This window comes from Drosophila yakuba, chromosome 2R (genome assembly GCF_016746365.2).
Source record: "Drosophila yakuba strain Tai18E2 chromosome 2R, Prin_Dyak_Tai18E2_2.1, whole genome shotgun sequence".
Taxonomy (NCBI): Eukaryota; Metazoa; Arthropoda; class Insecta; order Diptera; family Drosophilidae; genus Drosophila; species Drosophila yakuba.
Genome location: NC_052528.2, coordinates 1286994 through 1308420, shown reverse-complemented (window position 1 = coordinate 1308420; position 21427 = coordinate 1286994). Strand labels below are relative to the sequence as shown.

Genomic DNA, 21427 nt, shown 5'->3' with positions numbered 1-21427 from the left:
CTTGGCTCAAGACAGACACGAACGAAATTTTGATTATATCCCACGTTCCTAGCGAGGTTACTAAAGTTCCGATATTTCAAATAGTTCCGTACCCAGATGAACATAACTATATTCTAACCGAGCAAATATTCGATAAGTTTTATGTATTCAATAACCAAGTATTTCATAAAGATACAGATAAATTAATATTCGACAAATGTATTGTTGGACTTATTAAACAAGAGCAAACTCAATGCAAATACATTAAAACCCAAAGAAATTTCCAAATAAATTATATAGAACCAAATATACTTTTAACATGGAATATTCCTGAAACAGTTGTCAACCAAGATTGTATCAACAACAAAATATTAATATCAGGAAACAACATCATTAAAATTAAAAATTGTACCATGCAAATAGATGAATTCCTAATTTCTAATAATGTAGCAGATTTTACACAAACGATTTATATCACCAACAATGTTACACGCTTAGAACCAATAAATCACTTAGAAACAAAAGAAATGATAAAATTGCATGTAAAACACTACAACTTTTTCCAAATTATATGCATTACAACTTTTGTCATCATGATAATTAGTTTGACTCTGTATTTAGCATATAAGTTTCAAAATATACCTAAGAAAATTATTGTCAAATATTGTAAACAAAAAGAAGAACATCCGCACCTTGAAACTAATGTCAAGGAAAATATTCAACCAGAAAACAATGTTATGATATATCCAAATTTAACGACCTGAGGACAGGCCAAATTCAATGATTGGGGGAGTGACATATCCATAAGTCCCTAAGACTTAAGCACATGCCTACACACTAATACACATACAACATGTACACCCAAACACACCCACACACCCAACACAACTCTGGATGTACCCAACAGATACCAGATACCTGATAAGTCACCCACTGGTAGACTAAACATCCGTTGTCTAATTTAAACAATCTATGCTTAAGCCCTCGCATCATCGTTGCGTTCCCACGTTCAAAGCTCGGACTCGCAATCCCGAAAACAGAAGTATTAGATTTCAATAAACAAAATTATAAGAATCTAAGAGCACTTGTATCCAAGAGCGAATGCACTTGAATCCAAGAGAAATGCGAAGACTATTAAAGTCAGCAACTCCAAAGCTTTCTCTCTTCATTTGATCAGAACCCTAAAGTCTAAAGTCCATATTAGAAAAGCTCGAAACCGAGGCTTGAACGTCAATCAAATCAGAGTAATTATCAGAGTTCAGTTTGAGACCTAATTATAATCGGTCGGTGTTCTTCTCAACTAAAAATATTGTAATCATTCAGTAAAATAAAATTATATTTTTTTTACATATGAGTATTGCGATTATTTAATTATATTTATAATTAAAACGTAATGATACCGTTACTGTAATCCTTATTTAGCATGCACTATTCAATTAATTATTATTTGTATCTTTTGCTTTATATTTGGCTTATTATTGGTGATCTAAATCCTACTCTTAGGCATTGCCTAATCCAACCCATTTTGTACGCTTGCAGAGGTTTGCGATATTAGGAAGGAAAATGTATTATGCTGTTACACTTAATTATTATTATTAAAATGTATACTATCGAAATCAGTAGTCGTAAGGGGTATCAGAAGGGATCACCCGAGTGAGACTCGAAGATGGTGATCGTAGGTTGGGCGGATCTCCGATGACGTAATTTCTCTATCTGATATCCGATATCTTTTCGTATGCCGTCGCAGCACGCTCAATTCATGATTAATAAATAATAAGGCAACGCCAGATCAGACTGAGCAAGAGAGATTGGGGGGTGGTCCACAAAGACAAGCTCAAATAACCCGAGCAGAACCCAGTTGCGGTTCCCTCGGAGCTTTTTTACCCTTTTATTATTTATAGCCACTTGGCATAAGTTTCATTATTTTTTTTATTATTCGTAGCCAACTGGCATAAGTTTTTATTACTTTTCACTACATTCTTTAGTATTATTCGTTTTTATTCCAGTTACTCGTAGAGTAAAGGGGTATACTAGATTCGTTGAAAAGTATGTAACAGGCAGATGGAAGCGTTTCCGACCATATAAAGTATATATATTCTTGATCAGGATCAATAGCCGAGTCGATCTGGCCATGTCCGTCTGTCCGTCCGTCTGTCCGTCCGTCTGCCTGTCCGTTTGTCTGTCCGTCCGTATGAACGCTGAGATCTCAGGAACAACTAAAGCTAGAAAGTTGAGATTAAGCACTCAGACTCCAGAGGCATAGACGCAGCGCAAGTTTGTCGATTCATGTTTCTATCGATTTGCCAAAATCGCCCACTCTAACGCCCACAAACCGCCCAAAGCTGCGACGCCCACACTTTCGAAAAAGGCTTTAATAATTTTTCATTCTTGCATTAGTCTTGTAAATTTCTGTCGGTTTGCAGAAAAGCTTTTTGCTACGCCCAGTCAGTGTGGATATTTCTTCTTTGCATTTCTACCAGCTGAGTAGCGGGTATCAAATAGTCGGGGAAATCGACTATATTGTTCTCTCTTGTTTTTACTACAATTGGTGGTGGGTCTTGGTCTGAACGCATATTAATTGAAACACAAATATTACAGCTTCTTACTCTCGCTTCTACTCTGGCTTCTGGCCGTGTCATCGGTCCATATCACTGATTATTCCCAAGCAAATTACATTCCCGTCGTTGACGGAAGAGTCTTGGTCTGGGAGGAATTCGCCTATGTTAGACACTCGGCCAATCTGGTCGACTTGTTTCCCCAGTCCCACATGGGTAAGCTTCTGAGAACAATATCCGTATCAATGAAATTCTAAATTTCTAAAAACACGCAATTCGATTCAAGGCATTTATACTCGCAATGGAATCATTGTCATGGAATTACAGAATCATATGCTTACCATTACACTTGCTAAAATCAACGTAGTTAGTCCAAATATTTTGGATCATGCAGATTTGGAGAGTGTTTGGGTAGAGTAGCCCACCGATACCACCATCTGGGATATTTGGTCCGTTGCGTCCGTAAAAGTCTTGCGATCTCCCAACATTTTGCACTTTGTAATTAAATTCCCTAGGGTAAAAATAGCCAGCAACAAAATCACCATCCTTCCTGTGGCGCACCATGATACAATCATGGACAATCAAGAACTGCTTCAAAACACCAGGAGTCACGTTCCGCCAGCTGTCTACAGTACGAGCTTACTCAAGAACTCCACGCCGGAGTCATGGCGCATTGTGATACACAGCAGAGCGACCTACATCCAATCACTTACCTCGACGAGGGGAAAATCGTCATTAACGACAGACCAGCACTCGTGCGTGTGGACAACGGAACGACCATCCACCTTGAAGGCACGCACCTTATAACATTCATCATCTTGAACATCAAGAAGAAGCATGTAATCTTAACCCTTCCTTACCTTCACCGCTTGAGTGAACGTAACGTGGAACAGATCAAAAAGTTCAAGGATTCAAGTTGACGATTCCCGAGTAAGTAAGATATCGCTTATTGTGGGAGCAATTTGCTGCGCTTTTATCTGCATCGGCCTAACTTACCAGGGAGCCACGAGGGTCAGAAAATCAGCGGCCCAATTAAAGAAGGTGATAGCCCAAATAGGGTCGGCCAAGGGAAGCCTTAATTCTGAGGGGGGAGTAGTTAACTAAGTTTACCGGGCGATGGGAGAGACCGATCGTACGATGACCAGCTCTGCTCAAATTGCTGACACAGCGTCTGGCCGGAAGCTCGAGCGCAGCTGGCTAGCTCTGCATGTTGGCAGAGGCCGCTGCGAAGCTCATTTTTTGTTAGCATTTAAGTTTAGTTCGTTTTAGATATTCAAAAAATAAAGAACACAAGTTCACAATATAACAACTCCGGCCATCTGCCGTTATATCTATTATTTTTTTCAACTATCTGAGTCCCTAGGCCAGAAGCCTCGTAAATCTACAATTGATTGATTGGATCACAATCCCCACTATTGTGAGGCGACAAAAAGCTCATCGTGACAGTGCCCGCAGCGTTGGATCTTCACCAGCGGCACCCCAACTTTATTAATTTGCACAAGACACTGGAACCGATTCGACGGTACTATTACTGGCCTGGTTTGGTTGGTGACGTTAAATCATATATAGGCAGTTGCGATATTTGTAAGTCCACCAAATAGCCCTTTAAGACCTCCTTTGGGACTAGCGCTAGAGTCGCAAAGGTTCTTTCAACGTATATATATGGACTTTTTTAGCCCATAACCTCGATCGCGCAGTGGTAACATCTAAATATTTATAGTGCTAGTGCTCAAAGTTTGTTTTTTTAAAGGCTGTTAAAAAAATTGAGTCGTCTGTTATAGTAAAATATCTAAAAAAAGAGTAATTTCATTAAAGCGGAGTTCCTGAAACTATAGTGTCGGATAATGGATCCCAGTTTAAGGCAGAGCTGTTTCAGAAGCTGCTAAGGGAGCATCGTATTACCCACAAGTTAACGTCTATAAATTATGTAATTTCCGGTGGGTCCAGAGATCTTCCTTCTTTAGCTGAGGTTCGTCTTAGACACTGTTTACGGAGATTATGTTGGAGGGCTTGACTTCGCCCCCTTAGTTATTATCACTAGCCTTGTGGCGATAGCGATTTGATTGTAAATAAGAACAATTGTGTTTAACGGCAGTAAGCCGGAGCAAGCTGTGGTTTATTTCGACACAAGATTTGAACTGAGTAGAAGACAATATTGAAAACTAAGTTTACCCTCGAGCAATGCATCGCGCCACCACAAGTCGGCAAGCCGACTCAGCATTTCTTGCAGCGTGAAGCAACACTCCCGACAGGAAGTGTCAGCTTTCCGCTGCCAGGCGTTCTTTGCGCGGAGCGCTGAACCCAATTCTGGCGCGTCAGCATTGTTTATACAAAGCTACTTAGTTGCTACGAAGCAATACATTGTTAATTGTTAACTACTCCCCCCTCAAGTTTATGGCCGTCCTCGGTCATATTGAAAGTGTCGATGGTGCGCTGTATCTCCCTGGAGGCTCGTCTTCTCCTTAATGCCAGATAAAGGGCGAGAGAGCCAATCAAGCCGAAGTTTAGGACCACACCAGCCACGAACCAGAGTTTAGGCGAGCCTTCAGATTCCATATCACCCATAAGGTTTTGGATGGAATGTAGGTTGTCGTTACTCATCCGGTGTAGCAGAGGGATGCTGAGCACAGGGTCGTGGCCAACGATGCTAAGTAGTGGTGAACGCACAATGCCTGGCTGCTTGCTTAGTGTTTTCCGTAGATTTACGAATTCTGAGCCGTTGATGGTTGCCGTTCGCTCGAAGGTTACCAGGTAGGTTCCCTCTATCAGTGTTTCGGGGCTGCCATCAGTGCTAACGTGAGCCGCGGCTTCGTTGATAATCACAACGCCGTCATCTACGGGGTTTACTTCTCGCAAGTGGCTGGGTTGAGTGTGGCATTGAGCAGCGTTTCCAGCATGGAGTGAGCGCACGCAAGTTTCGCGCCGAGACCGCTCGCAGAACGTGTAGTGTGTGGTATCTGTGCATCCGGTGACCGCAAAGGTGTCATGTTCGCATTCGGCCAGAGTGTCCTCGTCGAGGCGCAAGATGGTGTGTTGGTGAGATACAGGGTAGACGGCGACTTTCTTGCAACTGAACTTGACTCTAGGGTAGGCAATTAAAATATGAATGCTATTCTCGGACTGGAGGACTCTGATCTTAGATGCTTCTATTAAGCTGACAATTGGGGTATCCTGTTCTACAAGAGACTTCAAGTCGGCATGATCAAGAATTGTGGGATTTATAATGTTTGATTTGGCCAAAGTAATAGTGAGAATTAAATTTTGAATTTCCGTAGACAGCATCCTATTTCTTGCCAGTAGTGCTTCATATAAGTGCGGAGTGTCAACCAAGTCGCCTTTACGGGCAGTGATCACCTTATTGATGGTGTCAGTTAACTTATTTATCTGTTTCTGGGTTTCGGAGTTTATAGCTATCTGCCTGGAATTAGACTCTACTAGTTGGGCCTCTGTGACCTTAATCTTTAAGAGGTCCGTGGCATCGGGAGTGCCCGCCACCACCTTTAAGGCTGTACCTAAGAAATCTAGACTCCTAGCGATCCTATGGTGGACTTTGAGAACGGACAACAAGGTTCTAAGATGGTCAGTATCGACCTCTAGCAACTTACGCATATGTGAATGGGGAAAGGACTCAGACAGTTTCTGCGTTTCATCTATCATACTAGCGTACTCGGAAAGGTTACTCGAATGTTTCAAGAGGTCCCGCTGTTCAAACACCAGCACATCCCCATCTAACACAGGAATGTAGTTGGCATGCGAAAAGTCGGTGATCCGAGCATTCGCTACTACCAAGGACATGAACATCATGAGGGTGAACCTGGAAATTAAAGACAAGGTGATACTACAGTGCTCGGGTTTTCCTTAACATAACTTACTACCTAACTGTAGAGGGGATGCCTACTTGAGGTTGTCCTTGTGGACCACCCTCCCCTTAATAAGAACAGACGTTCCCAGGTCTGCCTGCACTTTTTGCTCGGTGCATAGTGGAGTTAGCTTATTTCCTAACCTCTTGTTGTTTTTTACAAACACGTGTTCTCCCACCTCAAACACGCGGTTTTGCCGGGATGGGTTGCATCTTCCGATGCTGTCTTGCTGAGCCTTTACTAATCTTGCCTTGATTTCTAGGCAGCGCTCGTGGGCCCCTGGGTGAACCACCTCAATTGGTCTCTCACGAGTAACTGAGTGCACGGTTTTGTTATATTCTATCGTTGCCCTCAAGATTAGTTCTACTGTGTCATTCGTTTTTTTGTCCAACTTCAGGCACCTGGCGATTTCTGCCAATGTGCTGTGGAACCGTTCAACTTGGCCATTGGACGAGCTGTGGAGTGGGGGCGCATTTACTATGTCAATGCCGAAGCTGTTCTTGAGCATTGAGGTGACAGTTTCCGAGTTGAATGCGGGCTCATTGTCACAATAGACCGTTTTGATATTGGGGAACAGGTTAATGATCTGCAACAGGGGTGCTGTGATGTCCACTATTGTTCTAGACACCACTGGTTGCACTATTGCAAATTTAGAAAATTTGTCAACACACGTCAGGAATAGCTTCCTGTCGGTTGAGAATATGTCAATATGCACCATCTCACCTGTATAGCTGGGTATGGGCGTTTCCCCAAGCTCTTGCTTTTTCGGGTGCCTGTCATACTTTGCTTGGGTGCAAACCCTACAATTAGCTACTACTTCTTTAGCTAAACTGCCCATTTTAGGAAAGTAATAATCCCGAAGGACTTGTTTAATGTTTTCCTGTGCGGCTCTGTGAGCACGGTTGTGCTCAGCAGTGACGATTTCGATCTGTTCGTTTTTGTCGGTTATGTCTAACACGACATTCTTACAGTGACGAAATTGGGTGGCTGGAAAGTGGGAAATGAGGTCGTGTTGGAAGTTTGCCAGAGTGGGCAAGTCGCAGTGAATAGCGTTCACGACGTCAGGATTTACCACCTCCTTAAGTGTTTTTAATAGCCAACTTTTATCAGTAAAGCTGATCAAGTGGCGAGATTTGCTTCGAAAGAGCACCAGGTTCCGTTTGAGCGGAAAACGTGCTGCCTCCAGAATGATCTGGTTCCTGAAGCAATTTAACGGTTTGTCCGTGGTCTCGACCGTGTAGGTCAGGGAGAGCTCACTGTGAATGGTCGCAGCGTCTGATTGGGGTTCGTTTTGTAAGGCATTCAAATTCTGCCTAGAGAGGGCGTCTGCCACGAAATTTTCTTTGCCAGGTTTGTAGAAAACCTTGGCATTGTGCTGGTCTATGTAAGATTTCCACCTCTTTATCTTGGCATTCGTGTTCCTGTCGGCAACAGCGAAAGTGAGGGGTTGATGGTCGATAAATATATTAATTTCCCTAGAGCCATACAGGAAGTTCTGCAACTTACCTAGGGCCCATACAATCGCCAGCAATTCCCTTTCGTTTGTGGCGTAGTTCTGCTCGGGCTGTTTAAGGGTACGCGATATCATGGTGATTGGCCTGCCCTCCTGGGATAGGACTGCACCGATACCACTTGCCGAAGCATCTGTAGTAAGGTCAAAAGGCTTTTTAAAGTCGGGGTATTTGAGTATAACATCCTCGGATGCTAGTATGTTTCGCAGCCTTTGGAACGCGTTGCGTTGAGTTTCATTAAACTCAACAGGAATTTTTTTAGACATGTGTTTGCTCACCGAACCATTTTCCCCTTTTAGGATATCTGTGATCGGTCGGGCTATGGCAGCAAAGTCTTTGATGAAGACTCTGTAGTAGCTGGCTAAACCAAGGAAGGACCTAACCTTGTAAACGCTATCTGGTTCAGGGTACTCCTGAATGGCCTTCACCTTCTCCGGATCGGATTTAGTTCCGTCCTTACTGACAATAAAGCCGAGGTATTCTACACTCTCTTTAAAGAATTTAGTTTTCTCCTGGCTTACTCTCATGTTGGCATCGATTAGGCATTTTAACACCGTATCGATGTGGCGGACATGGTCGGCCTCATTTTCTGAGAAAATTATTACGTCATCTACATAGACGTAACATATTTTCCCAATTTGTTCTCTTAGTACATCGTCTAAGGCTCTTTGAAAAATGCTGCTTGCATTCCTCAAGCCGAACGGTAGACGACAAAACTCGTATTTGCCGCCGTTTACCGAGAACGACGTCTTCTCACGGTCATGTTCCGCGAGGTAAATTTGGTGATACCCTGATTTAAGATCAAGGGTAGTAAAGAATTTTGCCTTTCCCAGATTCGCTAGAATCATGGGAATGCTAGGCATAGGGTAACGGTCCGGGATAGTGCGCTCATTGAGCTTCCTGAAGTCTATTACCAACCTCTTGTTCGGGTTACCGAACGCGTCAGTGCCCTTTTTGTCAACAACCCACGTCGGGCTGTTATATGGAGACCTTGATGGCCTGATAATGCCATCTTTTAGCAATTGTTTGACTTCGTTATTCACGAAGTCAGAAACACCCATGAGGTTTGGGTAGGCTCTCGAGTACACCGGTTCGTTGTCTACTGTCCGAATTGTGGCAGTGACAGCGGTGTTGAAAGGAAGAGCTTCGTGTGAAGTAGAGAAGGCCTTTTTCCTTCTCAGAATTGTGTCCTTGAACTCCTTTTTAATGGAGGTAGGCACCACAATGTCATTCACATCCGTGAAGTTCACACTAGGGCAGCTGAAAAAATGAAGTTTTTCACAAATGCCCTGATACTCTAAAGACTCCTCAGCTAGGTTCAACTTGACTCCGGCCTGTGTTAACAGGTCTAAGCCTATAATAGCGTCGAACGAGTTAATGGAATTCAATAGGAAGAATGGAGCGTTGTGCTTGAAGACCTTCATAAAGCACTTTTGTTTGATTTCGGTGGAGCCATGTATAGAGCTCACCGAGAACGGACTGGCGACCGGCCTTACATTTTTTAGCTCCTTTACGGGCTTAATGTAATTTTTTGCCGCGCCGGTGTCAATTAACATCTTTAAAGTCCTCCCAGCCAACCGTCGTTCGATGAACGGCAACCGGGAGCGCCCCCTAAAAAATGCAATGAGTCATCGCTTGGAGCGTACTCATTGTCACTATCAATTTCCTCAACGGCAGCCTTTGCTGCCTTCTCATACTCCTGCTTGGGGTCTTTTGTCTTCGAGTCATTGGTTTTGGGGGTCTCTTGGACAATGTTGTTCAGGCGTTGACGTCTCGGCCCTGTGAAACGGTCCGAAGAATTTCTCCTCTTAGAGGCATTGGACTCATTGGGTTTATTCATATTATATTCAGTGCGCTGCCTGAAATTGGAGCACGAGTCGACCTCCATAGGTTGAGGTGCTTGCGCCTGGTTGTCATTGTTGGTCTGACCATTACCATTACCCTTTTGTCGTCTGACAAAGTGTGGGTTTCTGTCCTGGCCTTGTTCCTCTTTGTTGTCTTTTCCCTGTCTACCCTGGAAGCGGCCCTTGCCGTTTCCAGATGTCTGCGCACGTTCCTCTACGGCCTTGGCGTAGGAAGTTGCGAACATGCTCCTTTCAATGCTTGCTTCTGCTTCTCTGGCCAGAGCCAGGGCAGATGGCAAGTCTTTAGGTTGAGCCGGGAAAACCACAGCTCTAAGGGACTTTTTGAGGCCCGAGGTGAAAGCATGGAGGGCATCGGCTCTAACCTCCGCGTTGAGCAAGTCAGCGCCCTCTTGTTCGTGTGTCATCACAATCTTATTGGTGACGAGCGTCAACTTCTTCTCGACTTCGTCATAGTACTGCATCAATGGCAGGTCCCCTTGCCTGACCGTCTCCAATCCCTGCCTCAGTAGGCGTAGGGATGTCTTATCTGAATACGTGCAGTCTAACCTGGCCAAAATGGCATCGAAATTCAGTACAGTGTTGTGAGACACGAGCAAGGCCCCAGCTGCGCCTCTAATTTTGTTTCGTAAGATAACTACAGCTTGGTAATGCGCGCTACTGCCATTATAAGGCTTGAATAGGTCATAAGCGTATACGGCCGCCTGTCTCCAGGCCACATACTCGTCTTGGGTGCCAGAGAACTCTGGCACAGACTTGATTATGTCTAATGGTAAGTCACACCTAACCTCAGGATTCACAGTAACCTTCTCGTACGTGATGATTTGCGGTGCTTCCACCTGCAAACTCTGTACCCGCGCAGCTAAGGTGTTTATTTGTGATTGAAACTGGGTCTGTTGTTGTGCCAATGCCTGTCTGACGGCATTGTCGATAAATGCTTGGATCTGAGCTGGGTCCATGGTGCTGTTTATAGGGGGGCTAACTAACGGCTGATCTACTATCGGGCTTGCTTGTTCCTCCTCCCAACCGTCCTCACTATCGTATTCAACCTTTATGTCTCTATAAGTACCTGCCCAACTCATTGGTTGGTTGACACAACACAAATATGTATTTTCGCCGAGCACAAACGATCGGCTTATTATGTATGACAGGAAAAGGTATGCAATATAATAATCTTTTATTGGGTATGCAACGAAAATTTGTTTCGTCAAAGTATGCAATATTTTTTACTAAAAGAGGGTATGCAATGTATTTTATTAAAATTGGGTATGCAAATAAAAAAATTTTGGTTCCTCTAAAAGGTATGCAACACTTATTTTTTAATAAGGTATGCAACAAAAATTTACTCTGCCGAAAATATGCAATGCTTTGCGATTAAATCCACAACGCACAACTATTACGTGGCCAGATACACAACTTTTTTCACTAGTAAATTTCTTGATTGCTTCAATGAAGTCACTTGTAAAACTTACATGGTCCTCTAACTTAACTACCCTGTTTGTCGCCTGACAAAGTGTGTTAAATTAGATTGGTGGGTTCAGATTGTTGGTTGGGCGCCAATTATGTAATTTCCGGTGGGTCCAGAGATCTTCCTTCTTTAGCTGAGGTTCGTCTTAGACACTGTTTACGGAGATTATGTTGGAGGGCTTGACTTCGCCCCCTTAGTTATTATCACTATCCTTGTGGCGATAGCGATTTGATTGTAAATAAGAACAATTGTGTTTAACGGCAGTAAGCCGGAGCAAGCTGTGGTTTATTTCGACACAAGATTTGAACTGAGTAGAAGACAATATTGAAAACTAAGTTTACCCTCGAGCAATGCATCGCGCCACCACAAGTCGGCAAGCCGACTCAGCATTTCTTGCAGCGTGAAGCAACACTCCCGACAGGAAGTGTCAGCTTTCCGCTGCCAGGCGTTCTTTGCGCGGAGCGCTGAACCCAATTCTGGCGCGTCAGCATTGTTTATACAAAGCTACTTAGTTGCTACGAAGCAATACATTGTTAATTGTTAACTTATACATTCGCGGGGGCAGACAGCGTCACCTAGCGGCATGTAGAAGCAGTATCCGGTACTGCATTTGCGTTAACGCTATAAAACGATCCGTAGTCCATCTTTAGAGAGATACCGCATGGATAAACAGCGGTTTAAAAAGAGGTTATTTCCTTCTATAATCCGAGCTCGACGAGAGCAGCCGCATGTCATTGCTGGTGTCAATTAATTACGAGGTTAGAACGTGTAAAAGTCTCAGTGCCATCCGTAGTTTCTGATAGCAACAGACCACTTGCCGATTCTGGTCAGCAGATCGATTCCAGCCATTAAGGAGATCTTTAGACCCCGAGCTTCAAACAAGGGAAAGCACAGGGCGGAAGATGGCATAGTACTTCCCAACTCTAATCGGAATATCCATGTCACCGACATGGCGCCCGACGTTAGTTTTGGTAAGTTTTTGCGAATACGTTTAATATACAATTATCGCAAAGAGATTTTGTAAAACCGTGATATGACTCCGATTAGATCCCATTCCGTTGAGCTAAAGCTTTGCAAGTTTTTACGCAATGCGATTTAACTATCAGAAGAAAGTGTTCAGCTCAATTATCTAACCCATACCCACACGTTGAACTCAAAGAAGTCTGCCGCCTAGACAGATGTTGCCACAGGTGTAAAGCTGGTATAGTAAAATAATATCGCTAAGAGCTGTAAACATGAATTGTTATCTAAACTAAGTAGAAAACATAAGAAACATAGGCGTAACGTAGATATATAAATGAGTCATGAATGAATAGAACAGAGTCAACCAACTGCAAGAAGTGTAACCATCAGTGAACATTAAAATTTGTAGCCAAATTATTTCGCATACGAGAAAGTAGATAAGCCAATAAGGTGATGTGTCCGATTATTTTTCGGCAACCCGTCATCATCACCACCGACCTATGGAAGCGCTTTCATCAGTGGATTTTACCAGGTGAGCCAAGAATAACCAATTTATTACCTGTCTGGCAGTTCAAAACAAACGTATTATCGAAATTTGCATATATGCTCATTTTGTTGTTTTGAATTAAAAACCATAAATTCGTAAACCATAATGAAGTTAAATATACAATATTACTATAAAATGCTCTATGCGAATATATATACAATGAAACTGAAAAAAGTCTTTTTTGAATTACCAAATATTATTGCGAATCCTACACAGTAAATAAAAAAAAATGAAATCGTACTAGACTATGGAATTAAGAATCGCACAAGTGTTCAATTATTATAAGAATAAATATGGTTAAGAAAGCTAAATATAGAATTTAAACATGCAAATATTATTGCAGTTTAATTTATAACTATTACTACTTTTATACACTTTTAATTTATACAGATATTTCTGAGTACCCATGTGCTGAAATAGAGGCGGAAATAGAAATAGAGCCGGACTAAAATGGCTGCGGGTATATAAGCAGGGAAGACCATCAGCTCATCGTGGTTCGTTACATAGACCATCACTTTAGTAACATTTTAAGCGTTTGCTTTCGGCTTTTATTGTTTACATCTGATCAATTTTATTAAAAGAGTTTTAAGCTCTATAGTTCCGACTATTCGCCCTCTTCGCAGAAATCAAAAATTTTTTACATTGGACGAAAACCCTAGCAACAATAAACGCTGAGCATCTTCTATAGAATTTGAAAAAATTAAAACATCATCTATGTAGACCACTGGATAGGTATTACCTAAATTCCCCAAGGTTTGGAGTATGGCATATTGAAAAACAGATGACGCGTTCTTTACTCCAAACGACATTGCTAGAAATTCATATTGACCCTTGGGGGTCACAAATACTGTTCTCTCAACGGTATGGGCGAATTTTATTCAAGTGCGTGATAGAGCGATATTTAAAAAAAACATAATTTATAGTTTTTTAAGTGTAATTATATAAAAAAAAACGGGTAAAAATCACACTTTTCAGGAACTCATGATTATACGTGTCTAATTTTTGAAATCATCAAAATCCCTCTACTACGCACTTCATTAAAGCTTTCTCATTATAACATCTCATTTGTTTAAGATGAAAAGTTTAACCGGTATACTGACGCCCGCAGAATTTGTCACCGTTACTGAATCGGTCATATTTCCGCCATTTTGTTGTTGTTGTTTTGTCATAATAAATATATATAAAGGAACGTACGAAGGAGACTCCCTTGTTGAACGCCAGATGTGAGTCCGAGAATACCAGACAGATACAATACCCGTTGCGTCCTGCACTTATAATCTAATTTAGAAGATCAACAGTGAAACCTAATAAATCAAGATTCCTAACCAAAATTATTAATTAACAGAGTCAAATGCTTTACTCAAGTTAGTGTAGATGACATCGATTTGAAGATTATTTTGAAGACTTGTATTACGAAGGAAGTTAGTGGTTACTGATCCGCGTTTTATAAAACCGTACTCACGAGGTGATATGATTGACTATGAAAGGTGCTGCAAATGACAAGTAATAATATTTTAAAAAGCTTAGGGATACATATGTGGGGGAACTGTAAAGGTAAAGCTACATCTTCAGCAACCCCTACTTCATGGGCTTGCCATTCGTTTTCTTGGAGCATACTAGTGAACTTATAGAGCTAGTAGTTTTTGCGTTTGTAAAGATGAATGGTTACATCAATATATATCATCCATTTCCAATATATATTGATGTAACCATTCATCTTTACAAACGCAAAAAATTCCGTCACAAAAGCACACATACATATGTAAGTATGAAATAAAATGTGATTTGATTTAATATAAGAAAACGTCGACACATCAAAGCACAATTTTTATATTTTCTAAATTAAATGCGCTTTTATTTACAAAATCATTTTTTCCATGTGCGTGATGTAGTCATTCATTTTTACATACGCACATACAATAATTGGCGCCAAAATATTGATAATATATATTGATGTAGCCATTCATTTTTACATACGCACATACAATAATTGGCGCCAAAATATTGATAATATTTATTGATGTAGCCATTCATTTTTACATACGCACATACAATATTTGGCCAAAATTCCGTCACAAAATTAAATGTTATGATGTTTTAAAAATATTTTATTCTATTAATACTTTTTTTGTAGAGGGTGCATTCAAACAGCTACGCGTCATATGAGGCCATGAAATCAAAAGTGGCAAAAAAGGAAGAGAATAAATTATCAGAGCCTAAGCCAAATTTCTTCTGTTTCCAAAGTTCAAGCCAGGTAAAGAAAAAAAATTATATTTTATAATAATTCATATATATTTTAATAACCTTTTTTTGTAGCTAAACAACACTATGCGACTATATTATCGCTGAAATGCGTATTCGAAACCTTAGTTATGCTTAAAAAAAAACCATTAATTAAGTAAGTTAATCATACTATAAAAGTTTTTGTAAGTTTAAATATGAACTGTTAATTTATTTTTAAAAAGTACCTAATAAAAAATTTAAACCAAAACCATTAATTAAGTTAATCATACTATAAAAGTTTTTGTAAGTTTAAATATGAACTGTTATTTTATTTTTAAAAAGTACCGAATAAAAAATTTAAAAATTCGTAAACTTGTTTTTACCTTTTACCTTTACCTAGGTACAGAAAAATTTGAAAACCTTTTACCTTACCTAGGTACTTATTTTTGTAAAAACCTTGTACCTTACCTAGGTAAAAATATAGCGTACCTGTCCCAACACTGATCACTTATGATAAATGTAAAGCTAACATAAATTACTACTTCCATTCTAAATATATTTTATTTATTTTTTTTATCATGCAGACTTCAGCGTGCCGTATTTCAGTATTTACTTAATAAAATTGATGGTTTAAAAATTTAGCTTAAACGTACAAAATGGATGGGCAATCAATCAACAGTAATCCGTTTATTGTTCCTTATCAACAGAATCTTAAAAACGATAATTGCAAAATTTAGTGGAAAGAACAGACGAAATGAAATGAGCTCGTACCCGAACTGATGCTAGCATAAACCAGGAGCACATCCGAATCCACAATGTTTACCGCGGCACCATTGATATTCGGGCGAGAGCTAAGGATACCAAGCAAGATATTCGATAAGGTAACTTTTGGCTCGACGCTGAAAGAAGAAACGGTAGAGGCCAGATGGAAACGGTTGCAGGGAATCCGGAAGGAGGCGACGGTGCAGATGGAAAATGTGACGAAGGAGCTAAAAGACACTTTGATATGGTGCAAGTCACACCATTTGTGGAATGCAGCAGAAAAGTTCGATGAGTAGCTGGCACCAAAGTACGACGGCCAGTAGAAGGTAGTGAAAATCACATCACCGGTAATCATTACGGACAAACACGAAGAAAACGAAACGCTAGTACGTTAGGGACAAAAAACCTCACCAAGGGTCAAATACACAACATACTGAACCGATCATAATCGAAATCGAGAACATAACCTAACACTAAACCCTAATAATATATCGATACTACCCACAATACAAAATACTAAGCCAACACTACACGCTAAACACAGTGAAACCCTAAACAGCTGTCAAAACACCCACACAAACATAGACACAAACCATCTCGTTACAGAACTCAGGATGGACTTATTCCCGGAGACGGCGAAGAAGCAGCGCTACAATCCAGGGCGAAACTGGTGGAGGCGACCACAGTATGCGGGGCGTACGCGTATCGCGCACATTACGTGTAAATAGATGTAAGAGAAAACAAGAGAGAACGCTATAGTCGAGTTTCCCGACTATGTGATACCCGTTTCTCAGCTAGGGGATGTGCGTAGTAGTCTTCAACACTGACAGTTTTTGGCGGTTTGTGGAAGTTAAAGTGGCAAAAAGTTTTTTAGCAAATCGATAGAAATTTACAAGTCTAGTACAAAAATGAAAAACAATATCTAAACATTTTTCAAAAATGTGGGCGTGGCAGCTTTATGCGGTTTGTGTGCGTTAGAGTGGGCGTGGCAAAAAGTTGTTTGGCAAATCGATAGAAATTTACAAGACCAATACATGGCAACATGAATCAACAAACTTGCGCTGCGTCTATGTCTCTGGAGTCTGTATGCCTAATCTCAACTTTCTAGCTTTCGAGATCTAGTTCCTGAGATCTCGACGTTCATACGGACGGACGTACCGACGGACATGGGCAGATCGACTCGGCTATTGATCCTGATCAAGAATATATAATAAACTTTTTTGGTGATAGATTTAATAAAAAAAAAATATATTTTCCTTTTTATGATCTTTATTTCAATAAGTTTTACCAGAGGTCAGTTAAGAACTAATTTACAAAGGTATTCTTTCGGCCCAGCAAACCTTTTACAGAGGATTAACATAAGCCTTTTATGTTCTACTTAGCTTTATATGTCAAGCTTAACAGATCATTAAGCTCGTTACCGTTAAGCGGTTCGTATCTTGGGGGAATGTTATTTATGAGGCTTTTGGAGAGTGAAGCTTTCCAAAAGATCGGCTTTAGCTTTTTTATATGAAGAGTGAATATGTCGTATGAAGAAATGAATATGTCACTCCCCCACCTTTTAGATATTAGCTTGTCCTCAAGCGATTATTTCTGGATATAAGTGTGGTACTGGATTTGCAATTTCAGCTATTTCTGTTTTTGTCTCTGTTTCTTTTTCGATATTTTTGATAGTGGTTTTACTTGGTTTTAGGTAAGAGATAATAATTTTGTGTGGCGCTGTTTTACATTTCATATAAAAGTAAAATATGTAAATTAAAACTAAAACAGATATGAAGATTATTAGTATGTTTCTGTAAATTGTGTTACTCTTATTGTTTAACAAAATCATTTCCTTAATTTCTATGTGTGACATTGGTTTGATTTTTGTTACATTGTGTTCAGTAAATATTACATTTGTGTATTGTTGAATACTATTAGATATTGTAATTTGTTTTAATTCTGCTGTGCAGTTGGATATTTTTATAATTTTATTATTTTCGATATAAATCTCTTGACCGTTACAATTGTGATAAAGTTTTTCTCTGGTCATATTCCAGGTTATAAGTATATTTGGTTTAATGTATTGAATATAGGATTGTTTACGATATTTTTGAAAAGTACAAGTTGGTGTTTCGTGTTTTATTATGTTAGCTATGCAATGGTCTTTGACAATATTCTTTGTTAGTGTATTTAGAACGTAGTTGTTATGTGAGTAGAATTGTATGTTTTAGTAGTTTAGGATTAAATATTCCTAGTCGTGTTAGTTGTGAACCCATTTCAATGTCCTCGATATATTCGGTAAAATGTTCAATATTAAATATTAATAGATTCAATTTTTGTTCCTTTTTCAAAGAATTGGACTGGTTATTAATTATTTCTATGCCATTATTGAGACTGTCAATAACGTGGTTTAGAGTGCTGACCTGTACTGTGTCTTGTGATAGAGTCGAAATTTGTTGTTCAATATGTTGTCTGTCGTCTTCGTCTAGTGTGCCAAAAAGATATCTTAATGTGGAACCTACAAAGTTAGCCAGTCCTCGTTTGTTTCGTTTTGAGATGCGTATGCCATTTATTTCTCTTTCTATTTTCTCGGTTAAATATTTAATTTGTGTGACATTTTTAAATTCTTGACATTGTTTAATTATACTATTAAATGTTTCTTCAACTTCTGTAATATTTATGGTGAGACAGTGATGCATAAAGGTGATGGGGATTTGTATTGTTCCAGATTCAAACAAGATAAGTCCTTGATTGTTTTGTTAAGGGTGCTTGTCTAAATTTTGTGTCGATTTCGAAATCCTGTCGTTTTTTGTTAAGATTTTTGATTTTCATTTCTTTAATCATCTGGGTATCATAAGTAGGTGTGTCTGCGTAAAGAAGGATGTTAGCCGGTATCTGTCCGGTTGTGTTATGTTTAGTCTTGTGGTTGTATATGTATAAAATTGTTTCCATTCGTGTTTCTTTATTTTCTCTATTGTTTTCAGTATTGATAATTCTGATTTTTTCATTTATGGTTTTATGAAGGCGTTCTATGTCTGCTATTCCTGTTTTACTTGTGGTAATATCTATTTGTATGTCTTCGTTGTTTAGCCAAGTTTTTAAAGAAGTGCTTATAAACGCGGAGTCCTTGTCTGCTTTAATTTTCTGTGGTTTTCCCATGTCGTTAAAAATTCTAGAAAGGGCTCGTTTTGCCTCTAACCAATCTCTACTGTTTGTTTTAATAAGTGAAGCAAATTTTGAATAAACGTCTATACAAGATAAATACTGTTCGTTGTCAATAGCATAAAAGTCAATAACATAAATTTCGCGTGGGTTATTTGTCTCTGGAGTTATTTCGAAAACTAGTTTTGTTGGTCTATGTTCTGTCATTGCAAGGTTACAGACTTCACAATTATTGATAATGTTTTGAATTAGTTTATTATAATCGGGAAAATAGTGAGTTTCTTTAAATAATCGTATCATTTTTTCAATACCAGGGTGTAACAATTTAGAATGTTGAGTAGTAATGAATTCTTTAAATTCAGGATAAGATTTTATGTCTTTTAACATTATGATACTTTTCAGAATTTTCACGTTACTATGTGGGTTAATGGTTTCTCGATATGCTTTTTGAAAAAATTTGGTTGCCCAAACGATTGCTAGTAGTTCTTTTTCAATAGTGCTATCATTTTGTTCATGATCATTTAATGTTCTACTTGCAAAGCTTACTGGCTTATTGTCTTGTGATAACACGGCTCCTATGGCGAAATTGCTAGCGTCAGTAGTGACTTGAAATGTTTTTGTGAAATCAGGGCAAATCAAAATTGGGTTTTAAATTTTTCAAATGATTTATTGTATTCTTCGTTTCTTGTGTCTATTTTAGCTCCCTTTTTTAGTAATATTGTCAGAGGTTTTGCAATCTTTGCAAAGTCTGGAATGAACTTACGGTAGTATCCGCATAAGCCTAAGAAAGATTTGATTTCTTTTGGTGTCTTTGGGAGAGGAAATTTTTCGATTGCCTTAACTTTCTCTTTATTAGGTCGTATGCCTTCTGGACTTATAATATGACCTAAGAAATTTGTTTGCTTTTTTAAAAATTCTCATTTGTCCAATTGGAGTTTGAGATTGGCTTCTTTAAGTTTCTCAAAAACCTTCGTCAGTGAGTCTAGGTGTTCGTTCAGAGATGTTGAATAGATGATCACATCATCTAAATAAACAAGCCAATGCTTATTTATGAGGTCTTTTAGGACGTAATTCATGCACCGTTGGAAGGTTGCAGGAGCATTTTTTAAGCCAAATGGCATGCGAGTGTACTCATAGTGACCGTGTTTGGTCGAAAACGCCGTTTTTGGTATAGACTTAGGGTCCATTTCGATTTGATGAAAGCCTTTTGCTAAGTCAATTGTAGTAAAATACTGTCATTTTCCTAATTTGCCTAGTATTTCGTCCATGTTAGGAATCGGAAATTTATCATTTATTGTTATTTCATTTAGATTTCGATAGTCCACGACCGACCTGAATTTCGGTTTGCCAGAGGCATCCATCTTTTTGGGGACAATCCATAATGGACTGCAATAAGGGGAGTCGCTTTCGCGTATAATGCCTTGTTTTAACATTTCCTCAATTTGTTTATTTACTTCTGCTTCGTAGGAAAACGGTTACGAGTATGGTCTTTTGTAAACTGGGTTTTCATGAGAGGGTTTTATATCGTGACGTATTATACTTGTGAATGTAAGGTTTTCATTTTTGGAATATTGAATGTCATTGAACTCATTTAATAAATTTGTAAGTCTGTAATTTTCCTCACTATTTAAATGTTCTAGTCTGTATGTGTGTTCTGAGTCTATGTTGTTGTCCATGGCATAGTTTATTTCTGATGTAAAGTTGTTTTCTTGTAAGAGTGCATTAAAGTTTTCCGAAGAGTTCTCATCACATGGATCTAATTCTTTGTGAATGAATGTTCTTTTGTTAATTATTGTTTCTTTCCGAGAGTAGTCTATTAAACCGTTATTCTCCATTAGTATTTTTCTTCCTAACAGAATATCATAATAAGGTGAAAATGAATGAATATAGAATTTTTGCGATTGTTGAAAAAGACCGTTGGCTGGAAGGTCTACATATATAGCCTGTCATACTTCGGACAGTTATTTGCTTATCTTTAACTTGAAGATTGAAAAAGTTTGAGCTCATCAAGTTTATCGAAGAGCCAGTATCAACTATGCATCTATATCTGTGGTTATTAAACATGATCTCTATGTATTGGTGGGATCCCAGGCTGGTATTGGAAAATTTTCAGCTTGTTGATATTGCTGATCTGTAAACAATTCTGTCTGAGTATTCTGTAATTGATCTTCGTGGAACTGTTCGTCGTTATTAATGTAGTGTTCAGTTTCGTTATCGTAATCTAATTCGTGCTGGTGAAAATTTTCATTTGTCTGCATACGCGATTGTTCGCTGCTTTCTCTAAAACGCTTATTTGGCACTCTTGGTTGTTGGGGGGGCTGATAGTAGTTTCGGGTGTCGTTTTGACGGTCCTGAAGTAAGTCTGTTCTGAATCCGTTGTATAAATTTCTGTACTGATTAAGTTGCTGTTGTCTGGTCGGAGGAATTTGTTTAAAAGGGGTTAGATTGTTTACGTTAGTGTTTTGGGTCTGTGTGGAATTTAATGGAATAAAGGGGCGAATGAATCGTTGGTTGGGGTGAGTGTTTTTGGTGTGGTTAATGTTTGTATGTTTA

General features: G+C 39.4%; 1 protein-coding gene and 1 long non-coding RNA gene across 4 annotated transcripts in view; one reads left to right on the top strand and one right to left on the bottom strand.

The window, feature by feature from the left end:
* LOC120321025 overlaps positions 1-15340 on the top strand; it is a 120775-nt gene extending 105435 nt beyond the window's left edge. For both annotated transcript variants that reach the window (XR_005560582.2, XR_005560581.2), the window contains one exon: positions 14880-15340. This is a non-coding gene — a long non-coding RNA (uncharacterized LOC120321025). The remainder of the gene's footprint in view (positions 1-14879) is intronic.
* LOC6539310 (scavenger receptor class B member 1) overlaps positions 1-21427 on the bottom strand; it is a 286125-nt gene that overhangs the window by 190905 nt on the left and 73793 nt on the right. The window lies entirely within an intron of this gene.